Here is a 21,370-nt window from a genome sequence, read left to right as displayed (position 1 = left end):
TGCGTTCCTTTGTCGCCTTGTTTAGGGTTTCCGTCGACAGGCTTATCCATGTCGGCTTCTCTACCCTTTTTACCTCTTGTAAGGACAGCTCGTAGATTAGAGGTTTCAGTATCATTAACGCGTACAGCCTCAATCAAACTAACCCCACTACCACTTGGTAGCTCCTCCACTGTAGTCTTTGGTCGTTGAAGTATTTGTTTAGGCCCATTTTCTGGCTGGGAATCATTTCCTTGGGCACGATGATTAACAGGCCCTGGTTGCCGACTACCACGCTGGAGAGAACTGACCTTACTCCAGCAAGTAGCTGCTAGATGGCCAGATTTTCCACAAATGTCGCACTTAACATTTGGGCAATTTCTTGGATAGTGCTGCCCACCACACCATTTGCAACTAAACCTCGAAGGTGCACCCTCCTCTGGGTATCTACTTCCTATCAAATTTTGTTGTTTTTTAAGGAAGTTGACATCAACGGCTATTTGTCGATACTGCTCCGTAATCATGTCGGTATAATGCTTCATCATGTCCTTAACCTCGCCAAGAACATTGGAAGAACTCGACTCATAGCCTTGGTCATTACCATGTCGCTCCGTCGGCCTGACAATTCGATTAGGCACTGGTTGTTGAGCCACAGGCATGGTATTAGAATTGACCGCCTGGCCTCCACCATTTGGAGCCATTTGACTGCCCGTAGGCATCGACATGCTAGGGGGAGCTGGTAATAAAGGCACATTTTGCATCATGTTCCCTCTCCCATTAGGGTTAGCCATCGCTATCCCTTGGCCACTACTGCCATTGGCTATTGCCATATTGTTTCCCAATACTAAACCCATATTCGAATTGCCTCGAGAAGCATAGGCTGCTTGTAGTCGGGATTCCACCTCTTGTGCTCGTGTAATGGCAGTATCTATATCCCCCAAGGGGACACTACTCAATTGCAATTGGATATTAAAGTCCAACCCATGTAGGAAATATTGCAATTGGGCAGCTGCGGGGATAGGAATAGAGGTGTCCAACTTACGGAAGACCTCTTTTATCTTCTTCGCATAAGCATGAATATCCTCGTGTGGATCTTGGCGGGTCACGTTGAGTACACGCAACCAATATTGCCCACCCCTTTCAGGGGAAAACTCCCTTTGAAAAGCTCCATAAAATGCATCAATGTTCAATATGGTTCCGGCTTCTAAACCATGATACCATATAGCGGCTCTTCCTTTGAGAGTCATGTTCAAGAACATCATTAAATGTCCTTCTTCTTGAATGCGACAGTTAAACATCAGCTTTTGAAACTCCCTAATGTGGAGTTGCGCATCTTCCTCAACTAACCCATTAAAAATGGGTAGCGGGTAACCTAGAGCCGGCAAATCCGTCGTTCCTGCTGGAATTGCAATAGGCTGCGCCATGACACGGATTGGATTTGCACTAGGAATAGGGAACGGTGGGGTTACACCTCCCGCAATTGACGTGGATTGGCTTATAGAAGGAAGGGGAGCACTAGAGCTTCCACCTTCTCCTAACTTACTGCTTGTGGTCCCAAGACCACTAGATCCACTCCCTCGTAAGGGTTCAGCACCGCTACGCTTAGGGGAATATCTCCTAAAAATTTCAGCACGTCGCCTAGCTCTTTCGTCTCTTTCTTGCTTTTGGATTTCTGCTAGACGATGCTTATCAATAAATAACGGATCAATCTCAGTATCCTTTGGCATAAACTGCTAGTTGGTCCCTAAACAACCAGGATTCGAGAACCGCCACTTTTAAGCAGCTCCCGGCAGACGCACCACTGATGGACCTAAAAACAGGCCGGCACTGGCTCATGCACTAGCCGGACCTTGTCACTATGCACAAGACAACCCCTCGGCCTCGCGGCCAGGAGTGTCTATCAAAATCTCTGCCTTCCTAAACATTGCGTTTGTAATACGTTGCAGTCCAACTGATCCTAACCCAATATTGCTCCTCAGAGGGAGTCCCTTTCACATAGCCAAAAGGCTCGAATCACATACACATGGGGTTCCTCCTACGGCTGAATGCCGTCAACCCTCTGCGACTCTCCTACACCTTGGGGATTGGCCCCTCGATGTGCCGCTCAACATTTAGACATTTCGCACAAACGTCACTCAAGGTACCAAATAAACGTATCCAGGAATGTACCATTGTCCTTACTTGACTTCCCCTTTATGATCCCACGACTAGCCTACAGCATAGGAACCTCACTGCCTCTCAACGGTGGGTCAAAGGCCTACTGAAAACAATTGCTATGCATGTCCAGGAGCTAACTCTGATACTTTTAATTTCCTCTAAATGATCATGCAAAGAGGTGGATGCCTAGTGCTCAAACATTTTAAAAACCAGCAGCGTGCAAGTGCAAAACATCTCTTTCATGCTTTTCTTTCTAACCGCTTTGTGCTTCGCTGCAACACCTAGCACCGAAGTGATCTTCGTGCCACTAGGTTTTAATTTTTATCATTATTATTCCGTCCTAGATGCAATGCATATAAAATCAGCAAATTATTCCTCATGCTCAACGGCATTTAACCATTTTTTCCACAACTCTACCCTTCCCCGTTTTGATAGTGCATCACTGCATTCATTTCTTTTAGGGTTTCCTTGTCATTTTATGTGGAGAAAGGAAGGAAACACGCACTAAAACATATAAACAAGGCTGAACTGAAGCATAACTTCATGCCCCAGCCTTGCTATACATCAACAAACATAAATCCTATTTTTCTATATTTTTCGTAGCCCCAAATGTATTTTTCCCCTATTTTTCATGGTTTTTTTATCATTTTCCCGCCATTTTCTTCATTTTCTTGTATTTTTTAAATTGCTGAAAATGAAAACCAGTTTGTGGGCTGTGGCCCTTAGTTCATTTGCAACAAAATTGAAAGATTAGTTGATGTGTATCGACGGTTTTCCCCATTTATATGCCCAAAACCCTTGTTTTTCCCCATTTTTCATGCGTTTTCGGGTTTCTTGACATTATTTCGAGCCATGAAATGCATGTTTTTCATAATTTCTGGTTATAAACAGTAAGAACTCAGAAGAATCAGGAGCATAATCGAATCTTAGTCCATATGAACGGCATTCCATCAATCAAAAGCATAAAACACTAAATTTTCTTTGTAATTTTTTAGTTTACCGCTTAAACGCGTGTTTCGGGTTTTTTTTCCATGGATGTAGATTTGAAAAAACAGCAGCACTCCATGTCCAGCAACATCACAAATCACCATTCTCAGCCCGTGGAGCAATCCGGTCCATGCCGGACAAGTCTCCATCATTCTTTCTTCTTCCTTCTTCTTCCCACATGATCTTGCCTCTTAGAAGAGAGAGAGGGAGGAGAGAGAAAGACTGAAATCAGAATTCTCCAAAGAGGGCATCATTGCGCGAGCGAAGGGCGGCGATAGAGTCTGCAGACAGGAGGGAATGAGGGGCAGTGATCATTGATAGGGGTTGTTTGCAGGCTGCATGCTCCATTGATCAACAATGGGGCGCATTTTTCGACGCCTGCTGTCCACGATTCCTCTCCACGATTTGTTGCATCTCCAACCTCCAAAGTTTCATGTTACATTTAAATTTGGGCTCCCAAGGGGCACTTGCCCATTTTGGCCAAGTTTTGTCCACCTCTTCGCATCTTGACCGGTTTCTTGGCCATTTCCCCGTCCGGACTCAGAATCGAGCTCTGAAAAATCCTGGGCGTCCGGCTTAGCATCCCGCATTGGCCAGTAGCTCGTGTCAACCCGCACGACTGTCTAAAAAATTATGAAAAATCAACAAGTGTCGCTCGGGCACCTTTAAAGCACTTTGGCGCTTAAAATCGTCCTAGATCGAGCCGCCGCCTTTGACGGTGAATATTTTTCCCTTGATATTCATAATTTTTAGCTATTTTTAAGCACTTTCCGTCACCTAAATTCCGCTCTCAAGTGAACAATCTCTTCACTTAGAAAATTGATCCTATGTTCTGAGGGATACACCTTATAGAACATGTAAGATACCACATTAGTTCAAAAGAAAGGGTATTTCATTTAGTAAAATTTACCAATTTCTATTTAAAAATGTATTTTTAATTGTAATTTGAAAATTTTTATAAGTTTAGTAGAGTAAAAGGGATCATTTTATGGTCTTATATAATATAAATAAACCCCCCAGGTGCTATGTTTTCGACCTTCTTCTACCCATTTGAACTTCATAGCTTGCACATAGTACAATGTTCCTTCAAAGTTCTTGGTTGGATACCAAGGGATTTAGTAAATTTTGTATCATTCTATTTTCTTTTTGATGTATTGTTAACAACTATGTGAAAAATTGCTCTCTTTACAGCTAGGCTATCTATAGTTTCCACACGTTTGACCATATCTAGTGATGTCTTCATGTTTTATATAATTAATTCTATTTTTTTTTTTGTCAAGGGAGACTTCCTGCTTCACAATTCATTGTAGTTTCAAATGCTTTAAAATCCTTCCATGTATCTTTGATTGTCCTTCTTGGTCAAAATTGCTAGTAATGTTGAGGAAGTAATGCATTATAGATAGTGCAATATCACATTTTCTTCTATCAAGGTACTTTGAATATCCACCAGATGATTGTATGGACATGCATGGATCAATTGACATTTATTTAATGTCTTTAGATATATGTAAATGAGATAAAGAACATGCATGTTAGTGGTAGAGTGGGAGGGGATTGATGGAGATACAGACATTACAAAGTATACTTTACCCAGAGAGAGAGAGAGAGAGAGAGAGAGAGAGAGAGAGAGAGAGAGAGAGAGAGAGAGAGAGAGAGAGAGAGAGAGAGAGAGAGAGAGAGAGCGCAAGAGGGAGAAAGTTAGAGAGTGAGAGTAGGTGGGAGAGAAAGAGAGAGTAAGTAGGAGGTGCACACTTGCCTTATATTTTTTCATCTAAATTTACTATGATTGTCAATGGGTTGACGATGCTCAAATTTTCCATGCAATTATGATTGGTAAGGTCCAAAAGAAAATGTCCTATGAAAAATAGGGGTGATGTCAAATTCTAACACTACTTATGATATAAGAAACATGTATAAAGTGGTTGCTAAACTTTAAAGCCTTTACAAGCTTTGACTTCTTTTTTAGGTTGTAGATTTTACCTTTACACATCAATATAAATCTATGTTTGTATTTATTTATTTAACACCGAAGGGGTCAAATCTTCCAATGCATGATTGTGCACAGAGAACTTCTCATTAATGGCAACATCAAAGCAGCATTATTGCATGATCTCATAGTTTCAATTCCTAAGAGCTTATTGTGGATGTTGCCTAGTTTTGGACCTTTCAAAGATAACTAGCAGAGAGACTAAACCTTTACAATACCAAATTTGGTGGTGCAATTGTTGCTATTGCACTGGGAAAAACCTCTACCAAGATTACATTAGTAGACATGATTGCTTTGTATCTACACAATTTTAGGTATTTGAATCCACACATCCCCCTCTCCCCTTCCCCTTGCCCCCACACCAAAGAAAAAAACAAAATGTATATACATTAAGCATTGTTATTTTTCAAAAGAGGGCCATGGTATGTCTAACTTTTGAGTATCAATTAACATCTCTCTCAAAAAAAAAAGAGTACCCACAACTAAGAAAATTTTGCTATACCGTAGAGGAGATGCATGAGGAGTATTGCTTGAGTTTGAAAGGAGTTCTTTCAAAGGATTTAAGCGAGACACCATCTGTGAAGACCAATCATTAACCATCTTCAAGCACAAGCACCAAAAAGGTGCAAAGATCTACCTAAGCCATGTGTATTCTTACTTGGTGGAAGATTGGAGGTTGCTTTTTCAAAAGGTATATCAAGCACCTCCATCTTGTGGTAAGATCACAACCAGATTTGCATGGTGCTATGCATTTGAGCAATGCCATGATGGGACAGAAGACCCCATAGGTAACAAAGTGCCATTGGGCCAAGTTTGGAAAAAATGTAATTCAAATGTGCATGAGAAGGCCAAGAGGGTTGGAAAAGAAGATTGAGACATGGAGAAAGGAAAATGGTGCTTGCTAGGATGGTGTCCCTCTTGGAAAGAAGCCTTGCTTTGTAAAGTCCAAGATCAACATTTGTATAGAGACAGGGCTTGAGTATGCAGGGTTGGTCTGTGATTACATTGCTGGGTTGAAGGCTTCGATCCAATGAAAGGAGGTGTTTCTCAAGTACGAAGGGTTCAAATGTAGTGTGGAGCACATAAAGGATGACATTAAAGTATATAAAGTGCACCTCCAAGAGCACCGACATTGAATTCCATATAATGATGTAAGGTAAAGAAGGTGGAATTCAATCTAGGAGTGAGCTAATGAATGCTGCAATGTCTCTGGGTTAGTGAGAACATAAAATGGATCGATTGAGCTTGATGAGAAGGCATACTCAATGTGCCTTGTCTTGGTTTTTCCCTAGTATTGCCTCTTAATATTTTGGGAGCACTTGGTGGTTTTGGATACGTTTAGTCCTCTTGGAGCCCTTTTATACCATCAAGTGCTCCTTGGAACTCTCTCTAGCTATTCTCATTACTAAAAAGCTTATTGGTATAGAGTTTGGCTTTTTCTAGTACATTTTGATATTTCTTGTACTCTTTGGCACATTTTAAGCTTTCTAGTACTTGAACCATTTGGTAGAATTTGGTACATGCTCAAAGTAATTGGTTGATTGGGTCATGTTTGATACATTTGGTTCTCTTTGGTGCATTAGATTTAAGGGCTACATTTGATATACTTGAAAATATAGGGTGCATTTGGTGGTTTTTGGTACTCTAGGATTATAATATGTTTTTTGAACCTTTGGTAGAATTGGTGCTTTATTGTCTCTTAATCCTTTTGGAGCACGTGGTTGTTTTGGATACATTTGGTACTCTTGAAACCCTTTTAGTACCATTTGGTGCTGCTTAATACTCTCTTTGGTTGTTCTCATTAGTAAAAAGCTTATTTGTATTAAGGCTCATGCTCTTTTTGAAATATTTTGGTGGTTCTTATACTCTTTCATATATTTTAAGCTCTCTCATACTTGAAGCATTAGGTTGAACTTAGTACATTCTTTTTGAACCTTTGGTGCAATTGGTTCTTTTTGGTACTTCCTCTTAATCTTTTTGTAGAATTTTGTATTTTGGGATACATTTGTTACTTTTGAAATTGTTTCTCTTAATATTTTTGGTACTTCCTCTTAATCTTTTTGTAGCATTTTGTATTTTTGGATACATTTTTTATTTTTGAAATTATTTCAGTACCATTTGGAGCTTCTAATTACTCTCTGACTATTTGCATTACTAAAAAGCTAATTGGTACCGCCTCTATCTCTTTTAGGCATATTTTTGTAGTTATTGTACTTGATATACTTAAAGGTCTATAGTACATGAAGCAAGCTATTGAATTTAGTATATTTGGTATCTTTTGATTTCTTTAGTACTCAGTGTTTTCTTTTACTCTTTGGTATCTTTAGTGTTTATTGGTACTTCCTCATTCTATTTTTGGTACAAAGATTTCATTTAGTGCCATTGTAGTTATTATTGGTACCCTTTGGCGGACATTTGGTGCTTTTTGGTACATTTGGTAGATTGGATTTCATTGCTACAATGGTTGGTAACAATATTGTAGTGGGATGTTTTAGTACTTGCTGCTTGGTTCCTCTGATGTTTTGTTTTTGCAAGTTTAATCCTCTTTATTTCTTTCACTTGATAGTCACAATGTGAGAAGCTAGAGCCCTCTTGCATGAAAGGGTAGGTCCACATGGAATTTGTCAACTAGATGATCACCGATGTGAAAAAGGGGAAGAGGTTCACCCTCTTTCCTAGGCTATATATTGTAGACACATAAGACCATCCATGTGTTTGGCATTTGTACTACATATAGGGAGTCACTAGAAGCATGACATGTCATGGGAAGCTTCATGATCAAGTGTTGATATTAATACCACCCCCTTTGCTTCAACACACTTCTTCACAGCAGTGGATATGTGTGAAAGAATGGTGTAGCTTTGAAATACTTGTGATGGCAAAGTTATGGATCTCTGGGCACACTAGCGTAAAGAGTAAGTTGGCATGCTTATCCATCATCCTTATTTTACATGTGGACTACAATGTTGATTCGATGTGCTCATGCATTTGTGATTGCTTGTAGTAATTTATGACTAAGGCAATCAAAGATGGAAAGACTGTAAATAATGTGAAATATGATGAGCCAAGGCCAACAAAATATGCTACCAACCCCATGTTTGAGGATCCTTATAGTACAAATAAGGTGAGAGATGTCCCATAAGACTTGAACCCAAGAGTTGGTGCTATTGAACTTAAGAACATCAAGGATGATGCACAAGATGTGGAGAATACTAGGGCTAAGAAATACTCTTTGATTGATGAAGCAGTGCCACATGCCCTTGGGGTCGAGGGGATTCAAATGCTATTGATACGAAAAGTGGGGAGGGGGTTGTTGATGTGTCGAAAAGGGATGGTAGCGACTGATAAGAAGATAAAATATGCAAAGGATGGCATGGTTCCTAACAATCACAGAAAGTTGATGGATGAGGCTATAGGATTAGAGATTGCTGAGGGAGCAAGTACAAACATAGGGATAACTGAGGGTATAGTTGATAGCGTACATGGTAAAATTGGAGGATTTTCTAATGTAGATGTTGATCTGAAGATGGCTAGTGCAATGGTAAAATCTCTAGGCCATTACACTTAGAGTTATTTTTTAAGGTAGGGAAGAAGCACCTTCACAGTCATTGTAACAAGCCCTATGCTTGTAAACTATGGCTAGTGCAGCAACGCTATCATTAATGTAAATAGACATGGGTTTGTTTGTCTCCTTCCATCACCTTTTTAAAAAAAATCTAGACATTGTTCCACATTTACCTTGTGCACTCTTCTTGATCCTAGAATAGGCATTAGATTTCATAACATAGTACCAAAGTTATGATGGATTCTATATAGCAGAGGACTACTATCTAAGACTAGGATGGTACATTGTTATAACCACACATGACACTATGTGGTTTGCACCCTCTCCATCCACACAGGTCACCACCAAGTGATAGGAGGAAAATCTACCATTGGGATGGGGCTCTGTCCCTTAGTGATGGCCCATTCGTGGTTCACACTATATGTAGGACACCACCAAGCAATAATAGGCCACAATGCCCTTGGGAGGTGCCTCCCTAGCTTGGTGGTGATCCATTCAGAGACCTTCTCACATGATGGTTACCTCCTCAACATAATTTCCCATGATACCATAATTAACTTTGATATTTTTAAAAGCTCGAAGATCACCACATATCACTACCCACGACATTGTATCACACTTGGTACTTGTGATTCTCACCCTTGCTACCCATGAGGGTCACCACTAAAATGTAGGAGGAAAATCCACTACTGTGATGGGGCTCTTCTTGATTGGTGGTGACCCATGCAGGGTTCACGACACACAAAGGTTACCACCAAGTAATAATGAGCCATATAAACATGATGGTCACCTCCTCAACATAATTCCCCAAGATACCATAATCAACATTGACATTTTTAAAAGCTTAGAGGTCACCATGTATCACCACCCACAATATCATATCACACTTGGTACTGGTGATTCTTATCCTCACCACCCATGAGGTTCACAACTGAGTGATAGGAGGGAACTCCACTACTCTGATAGGGCTCTCTCTCTTGGTGGCGACCCATATGGGATTCACAACACTCAAAGGGCACCACCAAGTGATAACAAGTCATATCAACTCGATGATCACCTCCTCAATATAATTCCCCAAGAACTTTTTGAGGGATGGTTTGCCCTTGCAAGTCCTGTTGATACCTGTGAGCATCACATGTTGGACATGCCTCCATAGTCTCGTACTCTCCTCAAAATATCACGCAATCATTGACACATGCATGGATGATGTGGTAGTCCATGCCAAGATTTTGCAAAACATGTCGTGCATCATCCCACGAGACTTAGACATGGTATTTCCAAGTGGTAATATATGATACTTTAGCAACCTAACCCAAAGATCACCACCTATTGCTACCCACAACATTGTATCACCTCATAATCACAACGTAATCACCATTGACATATTCAAAAGCCCTAAGATCACCACATATTATCACTATAAAATCATTATGTCACCATATAGCCATCTAAAAGGGTCTTGATATTGAAAATGTGATACAAAAATAAGTACACAATGTGGCAATCCAGTTGGATGACAAGCCCCAGTGCAAGACTTCTTCTTGCTTCTAACCTTTCAATAAACTTAGAGAGTCCCTCCAGGTCTTGGGTCTTAAGGCCCTCGAAGAAGCCCTTTGATCAAACCACACTACACCTTATAATCTATTTGCATCAATAGAGGCTAAGTCACCAAGGCAAATAGGAAGGGTGCAATAGGATAGCCTCACCTTACTAACCCGTGCAAGGCGAAGGTATGATATGTACAGGATGCCACATGCCAACTAGAACAACTCATACATTTAGCCTTTTAGGCCAATATGAATAGCCTTCCATCTAAATGATTTTTTTTTTCACGAGTCAAGTCAAGTCATATTCGACATCATACATCACTTGCTTTGGTTTCCAGTGCCAGCAAGAAATTTTTGGCTTTAGGCCTCACCATATAGTAACAATCTTCATTTCACTAACTTGGATTAGTTTGGACCCCTCCAACAACTAGTCATATTTAAAATTTTATTTTGATTCCTTTAAGAGCATTGCATTGAAATCAATGATTATCAATGTGCCCTTGGTTGTAGAAACATCACCTGCTACTGGAAGCTTACTATCAATGATAGGCTCCTCTTCCAACCACCAGGCTCTTGGGGCTACAAAATAAGTTAACAAATTAGGTAAGTGTAGGAGACTAAACAAATAGTTGAACTCAAAAGTAGCTGAGTTACATATTATCTTCACTTGGTCTCTACTCATTTTCAAGAACCATAGTGGGCTTCCCTTATCCCTCCAGCACCCCCTTATGCTTTCTAGAGACATGAACCATAGTCTGCTCCTCCTCTCCCTCCAACTCCCTCTTTTACTCTCATTGATATGGTGGGAAGCTAATATGGTGTATGCATACAACCATAGTAGCTTCCCTTATCACCCTTGTTATTCTTGGGTTTAGTCCCTTATCACCTTTTCCTTGATGTCACTAGAGTCATTTCTAAGACCCTTTAGGTTCTTGTCTATAGCATGGTTGTATGGATACACCATATTAGCTCCACAATCTACAAAGTTCAACAAGATGACCCATAACAAATTCAAAAAAGAAGAATAAGGTAGATAGTATGAAAAATTAGCAAATAGTTACTAAATCTCTTGAACATATCCCTTGTGAGCCCAAATCTTGGTGGCCACTTGCAGGATTTGATGATTGCATCTAGCTTTCATATAAGTGTCATTTTTCATGAAAGTGGCTGTGAAACACAAGGGGTGGTACTAGTGCCTATAGGCCAACGTGAAAGAATCCACCACACGTGGAGTCTAAATACTCCCCATAAGAAATGAAAGTCCCCGGAACATGGATTGTGTTACCTTCATCTATAGCATGAAGCTTAGAGTATCCTCCAGTTCTGCAATCATCATTTTAAGAAAATCGCTCTACATTGAGCCTCTAGAGTCTCGATCGTGAACAAATCACATTCTATCTGTAGGAAAAACATGAAAATATCATTAGTAAAGAGTACCAAAACAATATCAATATTATAAAAAAGCACCAAAAGGTAAATCACAATATACCAAAAGACAAAAAAAATACCAAGATGTTTGAGAAGGTATCAAAATGCACATATGGTTGGGTACAAAATGCACTATAATGTATACAATAAAAGTGTGTAAAAAGTAACAAATAGTATGATGGAGTACCAATCAATATTTGATATTCAAAAATAAAAAGGACTAAATAGTATCAAAAATACCAAAAAGTACTAAGAAATGGGGAGGTCTTTTGCCAAGCAATGGGGATCCCTTAGAAAAATTTCATATAAGGGTCACCACCAAGTGATGGGGGGCCCTTCGCCAAGGGATCATCAAGTGATGGGGAGTATTGAATAATATTTGACATTCAAAAATATAAAAAAGTATCAAATAGTACTAAAAATACCAAAAAAGTACCAAGTGATGGGGGTCCTTCCCCAAGTAATGGGGGGCTCTCCACCAAGTGATGGGGGGTCCTCAACCAAGGAATGGGGAGTTTCAAATAATATTTGATATTTAAAAATAAAAAGTACCAAACAATATCAACAATATAAAAAAAGTACCAAGTGATGTGGGTCCTCTACCAAGCGATAGGGATCCTCCAAAAAAGTTAACATGAGGGTCACTATCGAGAAATAGGGGACCCTTTGCTACAATGAGAGGCCTCCCTTGCTCGGTAGTGACCCCATATGGATATTATTTGCATGAAGGTCACCAGCAAGTGATGTAGGGAACCTCTACCCTAATGACAGGTCTCCCTCACTTGGTGGTGATCCCTAGGGCATTTGGTGCACACGAGGGTCACCACTAAGCAATGTGGATGCCCTTCTTGTCCAAAATTATTTTCTCTACATTCATTGGAAAGGCATATCCTCCACAAAACTTGGTCAATGCCTTGAGTGCAAAAAAGGGGAGCCTTGTAATGTTTGAGGAATATTCACTATGAAAAATTATAATTTGTAACAAATAAAGTCATCTATTCAAATTGATACACAATCTTTCTCTGTAATACATTTCTTGAAAGTGTGTTTGCACATATGTACCTTTGTATGATCCAAATTTTCAATATATTTTAAGATAGCTGCATCTTTTTTGTGGTTTGTTGTCTTGGAACTACTAATAGAGCCAATGTCCTTGAGACCCCTACTCACATAAGGAAGTTGTCACTATCGACTAACACGTGATTGCAAATATAGATTCTTAGAAAAGAAGACCAAAACCATTGTAGACCAAGAATGAAAAGAGCACACAGACTAATACTACCCATTCATTTTCATTGCTTTCAAGAAAATGCGATGTCCACAAATAGATTGTGCCACCCTTGGATTCTTTTGACACTAATGTTTCATGCTGTCCCATGTTTGCTATGCCAAGCATTTGTATTATTGCCCATATTTTCTCATCTGTAGGCCATTGTTGTTTCTCATAAGCATTAGCCTTCACTTTAAGTCTTTTGAAAATCTTCTCACTTGATGTCCATTTTGCATCTTCAACCATAGTATTGGCCAAAAGGTGTAGATCTACATCATCCACTATCTACCTTGAGTCAATCTCACAAAATTGGGCCAAGGCAGCAATATTGTAATCCTCACACATATCTAGTGAACTCATAATTTCGGCCAACAACACATAGTCCTAGGTCATCCCGCATTATAAATGTAGGCATCACTAGAATAGTGGATCACAGAAAAGATGTGTACAAGCATTAAGGTCTGTCATTTTCTATTGAAAGACAATATAAATCTACTTTATTTCATAAAATATATTTTTCTTCTCAGCAACTTTTTTGATGATGTTAGAGGCCAAGGTGAGGATCAACAAATAGAGATTCTAAGGGCATTCTTAAAACACAAGCATTTAATTGGAATTTTGAGAGACCCTTGACATCGAGCCCTTTGGCTTTTTACTTTGAATGAGATTCTTATAGATGTTCTTAATATTTGATCCATAGAAGAAGTTCAAATAGCATGTGACACATCCAAGGTTAGTCTACAAGGCTATGAGGCCATATACATTATGATAGCAACTCCATTAGCTTGTAGCAAAATAAAGCACATGATTTTGCCTCATCCATTTTGGTTGAGAGCTATAAGACGAGCATGAAATATATAAATTACTAATTCAATAGGAAAGTATTTTTTTAAATTACTAGCAAAATGAAAGTGAAGGAAACTAAAGCTGCAAAGATTTCATATGACTATGATAACTTCAATAATATTTTTGTTGGCCTAGTTAAGTTGCAATATGTCATGGCTCATTTCTACAAGAAGGTGCAATGCTCAAAAGGTATTGACTTATCCTAATCTATATTGCTATATTGTTTTGGTTGTAGGTTTGAGAAACCTAGAATCTCCAAAGGTTTCTCGAACCTACCCCCTTTTTCAAAACTTCCTTTTTTTAATTAAAACCCCCTCTCTATCATATGTAATCTCTCCCTTTTTCTTCCCCTTCCCCTTTTAATTAAAAGCCCTCTCTTCTCTCATGTGTAGGGCTATAGTACAATTATTTCTCTTAATTTTGTACCAATTATGATTTATAGGCTTTATTTTAACCTTAATTTTATTATCAAGCTTGAAAAATCATAAAGGGATGTCAGCTGGAGAAAAGGTCTTACATTGATGAATTACACTATGACCTATGCAAAAGATAGCATGCTTGTCCAGCCATTTAGTGTACAATCAAAAAAGGAAATTTGGTGGCTAGCAGTAGTTGAAGTGCCCAAGGAGACCCATAATGTTCTCTCTTGGATATTCCAATGTACTCCATATCCATATATAATTTCCAAGCAAACAAGTGGCAAGAAGCTCTATGTGGAAGAGTCAGAGAATTCAATGTTAATTGGCACTTAGGCAGTGATCCCAAGACTCTAAAGTATATGTTCAATTGTGACACTAAGGCTTCCATATCATTGCCTTATCTATCTTGCATGAAAACAAACAATTCTTTTGAGGCCATAGATAATGTTGCCTAGAAGGGAGGAGCATTGGCTTGCAATAGAAAGACACCACCAAATAGGTCACATCTTAACAAGAATTGGAAAGAAATATTTCCAATTAATATTGTGAGAATGTCCATTTTTGCACTTTGCATTGTCTCATGCACATATTTGACAAGTTATTGAAGTTGTGTATTAATTATGAATACTCTCCAATGGGCATATGTAATGTAGGGGAAAACTATGCAATGGTATTAATAGGACATACATGTTCATTGGCATTCTTATGGTCACCTACAAGCAATATTTGCTTCAATTTTGGATTTGCAAAGGTTATTTTCACTTACCATATTAACCTAAAACTCTTCCCTATTCTCTTGAGTGCTTTGGTATTGGGTATTGGCTAAAATTTGGATGAGAAGTACCAAAAACACTCAAATAGGACAAAACAGGGTGATGTCTATTGTAGATAGACCTAGAGAATCATTTCCAGAATGGGGTGTAGGTACAAAATAATGCAAAACAGGACTCCTAATTGAAGGTAGACATTTTGGGCTTTCATGAAACCATCAAACACCTCATTCCCATTAGTATTTCTCAAGTTATGGTCAAAACAATGTAATTAGGTACTTGGGACGACAGGGTGCTGTCTACTATAGACAGACATAGTAAATCCTTTTACAGAGAGGGGTATTTTTGCTCCTAAATTGAAACCAGGAATTTCATTTGAATCTAGATATCATAGGCTTCAAATAGAGCTATCATGTGTTCCATTTGGACTTGTATTCATCAAGTTATGGCCAAAATTGTGTCTATGGATAGTTGGGACAACATGCATGTAGAGAACAATTTTGCAAGTGTGGCAAGTGATATTAGGGAAATGAAGATGGGCATTGGAAATTTCATTACTCTCTTTGATGTATGGCTACCACCTACATCAGTTTCCAATGTCTCAAGTCCTTCCACTTGTGAGAACTATGGTCAGCAATGTCATGATAGTTCAGTGAATGAGTATGTATCTCATGGCAACTCAACATATGAACCATATGGCACTTCTCCCTCATATGAGCAACATTTTGGAAGATGTATTGAACAAAATGGATGCTATACTTCATGTCATGATGAGCAAAATGGGTATCATTCAAACCATTTTGGTGAGCAACAAGATGATGCTTCTTATGACAGATTTGATCAAGAATATCATGCATGTATTCCTTACCAAAGCAATGACTATCATGACTACTTTGAGCAAGGATATAATGCTTGTGAAGGTTCTTTTGCTTATGATCAGCATGTACATACATTTGAATAGCAGCATGATGTATTTGATTAGTCTTCTCATCATGATTATCATGTTTCTCCTTCAAGGTTTCATCCACATGACTTTGGACAGTATGCCTATAAAGATGCCTATGGTAATGTCTATGAGAATGTCAAATGGAAATCTTGCCTATCCTATTCCATGTTCCTCCAAAGAGTGCTAATTGTGGAAAGGAACCCTCCTCAGATGACCCTTCAAAAGGGCAACCAAGTGTGAGGCTGACTATGTCGTGTAGAGGATACACTTGACGCCACCAGGTGTGAGGATAATCACAACCTTTAGTAAGGGTGACCTCATCAAACCTCGAGGGAAAGACAAGGAACATTTCAACATGCCAAGCAAGCCTAGTAATGAGAGCAAGGACCTGTTGAAAGAGTTGATACATGCACATGTTGAATAACGAGAACTAGTGAGTGAGGCCATGCTTGAAACAAGGAGATCACAAGCCAATGCTAATGACATGCTTTGGACTTACAAATATCATAGAAGACCACAAAAGAAGCCCAAGCCTTATAGACGAAGGCATCGATGGAGAGCCAGCACAACGCTGAGATGGATATCCAAAGCGTTGCTACGTGCTCAAGGGTATTACACAGGTAACTGATGGATTTGGGTACCAGAACCCCTTGCTAAACCACCTCTATCAGCTGAAGGCCCGATTGCATCAAAAGAAAGGAAGCACAGCAGGAAATCTAAGAGAAAATCTAGGTCTTGGGGCAAGAAACCAAACATGAGTATTAGAAAGGAAGAGCCTCAGCCTAGCATGCTTAATAAGCAAATGTCAGATGTAACCTTTGAGCATGCACAAAGACCACTAGTGCTCAAGAAGCCTTTGATTTCCCAAGAGGGCAACAGGCATCATAGGCACAACATGGCTCATGGCAAGGTTAAATGCTCAACAAAGCAAATGGTAAAATCATCTAACAGCCACGAGTAAATCTTCCAGCCAGTGCCGGAGCCACTTAGGAGTCCCAAGTCTCCTACACCCTCTTTCCCTAAACGGACACAAGAAGCACAACAACAGTTGTCAAGTGTAGCTACTCAATCCCAATCTCTATCTCCAACTAAGCTTTCAAATGTCCGAGAGGTGAAACATGACACCACCCATAGCCCTCAACCCAAAGACATGCCTGTGCAACCCCCCGTAGCTAGATCAACTGAGGCTCGATCTGCACAAGCGAATGCTCAAAGGGCAACAAAAGACATAACCACTTTCGATCTGCTTGAGGACCTGACACTGCAATCTACTAATAGTAGCCGGTCCACTGAACTAGCTCCTACTTCTTCTAATTAAGGATCACAATAGTCACAGCCTTTGGCCGTGACGACACTCCTTATTGAATACGTCCTTAGCAATTCACCCATGGAAGAGGCATCAACCAACATCCTTGACACCTCCAGTACTTCCAAAGCACCTAAAGCCTAGGCTTGAGAAGAAATCTCTCAAAGTGGTGGCCAAGGAGAGGATGCATCTAACCAATCAACCTAGCAAGGTTGTTCAGCATGTCGCAGCTAAGTCCCAGGAGAGCACATCGAAGAAAGAGAGTGCTAAGGCCCAACCAAGCACATCAATGACTAACCTAGTTTAGGGTCCTGAGTCGTTAAGAGATACACCTTCATTGACCAAGAAAAAGAGGAGAAAACAATGAAAACAACAGCAGCTACAAGTGGTTGTGGACCCCAAGAACATTGAGACCAAGAGCGCTGAAGAGCTCAGGAATAAAGCATCGAGTCCATCCACCAATGAACCCATTGATGTCTCTCCTTATAGCGGTGAAACCTCAGACACATCCGTGTGCTCTGAAAAATCAAAGCAACCATTACCGTCAACAGTTTCTTGCAACACTCAATCCACCGACAATAGAACTTGCATTGACCAATCAAGAGTGGATACGATGCTGTCACAACAGGGTGACAAATCTATACCAGTCACATCCAAGGAGAACCAAGACACAATAACAACAAGGCATTAGAAGAAACATGGAAACCCCGAGACCATAAGCAATCCTAGCATTGACCAATCTTGCTCATCTAGTCCTGAGCCCCCAGCTACGCTAAAGCCCAGGGAAACTCCTAGAACCTTACATGAGATAGCAACCGAGCAAGCTCTCGTTGAACATGTCTATGTCCTTGCAGACATGGGTGCATTCCCCAAGAAGTAGCTTGGGAAATACTTGCCATTTCCCCTATCCTGGGAAGAGCAAGAACATCTTAATGAGCACTATGACAGGCTCCTGCATGAACACATGCGACTCACCTTTGATGAGGAAGCCGACGAACTATGCTTAATTGTAACATTCAATGATGTGCTCTGACAACCAAGTCTCTTAGAGATAGAGCAATTAAAGCGACAATTAGAGGGTTGAAGTCAATTTGAAAAACGTTGGTTTGAAAACCGCATTGCAATGGCTGAACTAGGAGCCTAGATTATGACAGCCTCAGAGGAGCAATTGGCTAAATGGCAGTCTCAAAGATACCCAACTTATGTGGCACCAACTTCCTTTCAAGTGCTGACTGCCATTCGGGGTATGGACTTAGTTGGAACTAGCCAAGAGAAATTTGTAGCCGATAAGGTTCTCAATGAGAAGGAGTTACATGTTGTCAGTAGACTCAGACAAGATACCATGATACTCGATGTTGCAAAATATCTATCGTTATTGAGTAAGCCGCCACGAGTACTAGATGCGTGTGCCACACTCTAGTACAATCCTGAGTTCTACAAATGGTTTTTATCCTCATGAAGTGACATGGATTTGTAAATATATACATAAATAAACAATGAGTTTCATGACCTTGTATAGATAATATCAATACACACAAGAAATGATAGTCAAGCGCAGGGAGAACAGTTGGGTTTGATAGGCTAAGCTCCTCAAGTCCTCCTCTCACCACACAATTAGAAGTCGTGTGACTATTCCCACCTCTAGGTGGAGGGCACGCAACCCTCATTACCACCATAGAAAGCCCTGACCAACATCTCTGATGGTGTAGATGGGGCATCTCCCCTTTCTATACACATTTTCTCTTTTCGGCCTATCCTTTTTCGAGGACGAGCCCTGCTCCACTCCATGACAACTAGTCCTCGCAACTTAGCATAAGCCAAGATCTGCTATAGTTGGAATATGCCCCGCATTTAAAGTAGGACGAATATCATCACCGGGGCCATCCCTCTAAAAAAATCCTCTACAACAAACACTGCATGCCTCACCTCACCTCACCCCTCCTCGTCATATGCACTTGATAACCCACTGTATAATCCCTTCCATGCGAACAATTTTATCCTGCTTTAGGGCCTAACCCTTGGTTTGCATTTTGCAGGTTTCCCTACGGTAGCAGTCATGAACTACATAGTGCAGCTGGCATGCAGGGAGGCTCTCTGTCGTCGAAGAGAGCATAAGGTACTAGCGCCTACACCAGAACGCTACGTGCCTACTCTAAAGAGGTATGTGCCAAAAAAAGGACCCAAAGGACACCACCTAGGACAAACCTCCCAAGCTAATAAGACGAGGGCTCAAGGGAGCACACGGGGTGTGGCAATACCAACCATGCAAGCTTCCACCAGATGCACGGGCACCGGGTGCTCGAAAGAGGAGAGGGAAACTCGAGACAATCAAGAAATTGATGCATTGTTCAAAAGCATTCTGGAAGCAGTTGCGGCCAGGGACTACACCATTCAGGTCCCCGTCGATATCTTTCCTGCCCAGCCTCACAGGATCTCCTCACCGGCACAGCCCCAATCGCCTGACCACCCGGACTCACCCCGCCTCCACTCGTACAAATAGAGTAGCCCCTATGATGTATAAGCTACTTAACAAATGCCAACTTGCCATAACTTTTTGTCTTTAAAGGGTTAAAGGGGTAGGCTCCCCACCCATATACACTTTCCTTACCTACTGCTAATATATGCCACGTCTTTAATAAGCACCGCAATATGCATTGCAGTCAGCATCATAGGATTTTGATAAAGTAATATATTGTCGTGATTGCATGTGTTTGTTTTACTTGATGCATGTGACTTGCATATACTCTCATGAAGTGACAAGTGGATGGAGGAGGACATAGGTCTTCATGCGAAAGTGTTCAATGCCCAAGTCACCGCAAGACCACCAACCTCACAAAGAGCCACGACAAAGCCATGCTGTCGAAAGCAAAAATCACCCTTTTCAATCGCCCACATCTCATGGCCCAAAGCATGATCATAACCACTTTCTCTTTCTGGGTTACACTCTACACCAAGCACTCATGGAAGCTGCTACCTCAATTGTACCAACATCGCAAATTCCAAAGAGAGTTGCAAAATATCGTGTATCTCCCCATCTCAACAACTGCTTCTCTAACAACAAGGCTAGGGCACAATCATTGCTGTAATATCCATTTCTTGAGCCTTCGAAGCTCGACATTTTCCAAGCCATTGAAAGACTGATAGCCTCTATATATTGCAATGGTTGTACTCAAGCAAGTCCCAAAAAAAAACCAAGAAAAAGAAAAGAAAAAGTAAAATAAAAAAAAATAAAAGAAAAGGAAAAGAGACGAAAAGAAAAGAAGCACCCACGATCACATCACAGCACCTAGGGGTCCTCAAATTATGTACATCTAGTGACCTTAGTCAGTTGGCTCCATCCCTAGTCCCCTAGCCCTCTAGCATCACCCACAATTGTTCAGGGCACATCAAGGAAAGGACATACCTAGGGAGCTTGTCTCGCCTATGGTTAGACCTGTCACCCTGACCCATTTGCAGTTAGACCTGTCACCCTGACCCATTTGCACGATTCCTTTTTTGCACTCTACCTTAATAGTGTTGCAATCCATCGTGGTAAGTAATGCATGAACGGCCATGGAAAGTACACCGTACTCGTCAAGCAATACAAGTAGCTACCAGCTACCGCAAGTGCGGTGTCCGTGTGTTCAATTCTACTACGTTGTGCAATCACAATGCAAAGGACAAACAAAGCATGGCACGACACGATGGGACCCCCCCCCCCCCCCCCCCAATGACACGACACGACACGCCGCGCCCCCCTCCCCCTCCCCAACATAACATGACATTCCCCCCCCCCCTGACACGACACGATGCGACGCGCCCCCTCCCCCTCCCCCTCCCCAACATAACATGAAATCCCCCCCTCCCCATCCCCAACATAACATGACATCCCCCCTCCCCCCCCCTCCCATGACTGGATGCGACACGACGCGACGTGCCCGCCCCCCTCCACCTCCACAACATAACATGGCATCCCCCCTCCCTCCCCCCTCCCCATGACACGACATGATGCGATGCGACGCGCCCGCCCCCCTCCCCCTCCCCCTCCCCAACATAACATGACATCCCCCCCTCCCCGTGACACGACATGATGCGCCGCGCCCCCTCCCCCTCCCCGACATAACATGACATCCCCCCCCCCCCCCCCCCCCCCCCATGACACGACGCGACGTGCCGGCCCCCCTCCC

This window comes from Lygodium microphyllum, chromosome 17, assembly GCF_053477565.2.
Source record: "Lygodium microphyllum isolate KBCC chromosome 17, Lygodium_microphyllum_v1.1.10, whole genome shotgun sequence".
Lineage (NCBI taxonomy): Eukaryota > Viridiplantae > Streptophyta > Polypodiopsida > Schizaeales > Lygodiaceae > Lygodium > Lygodium microphyllum.
Note: the sequence above shows the minus strand (reverse complement) of the source record.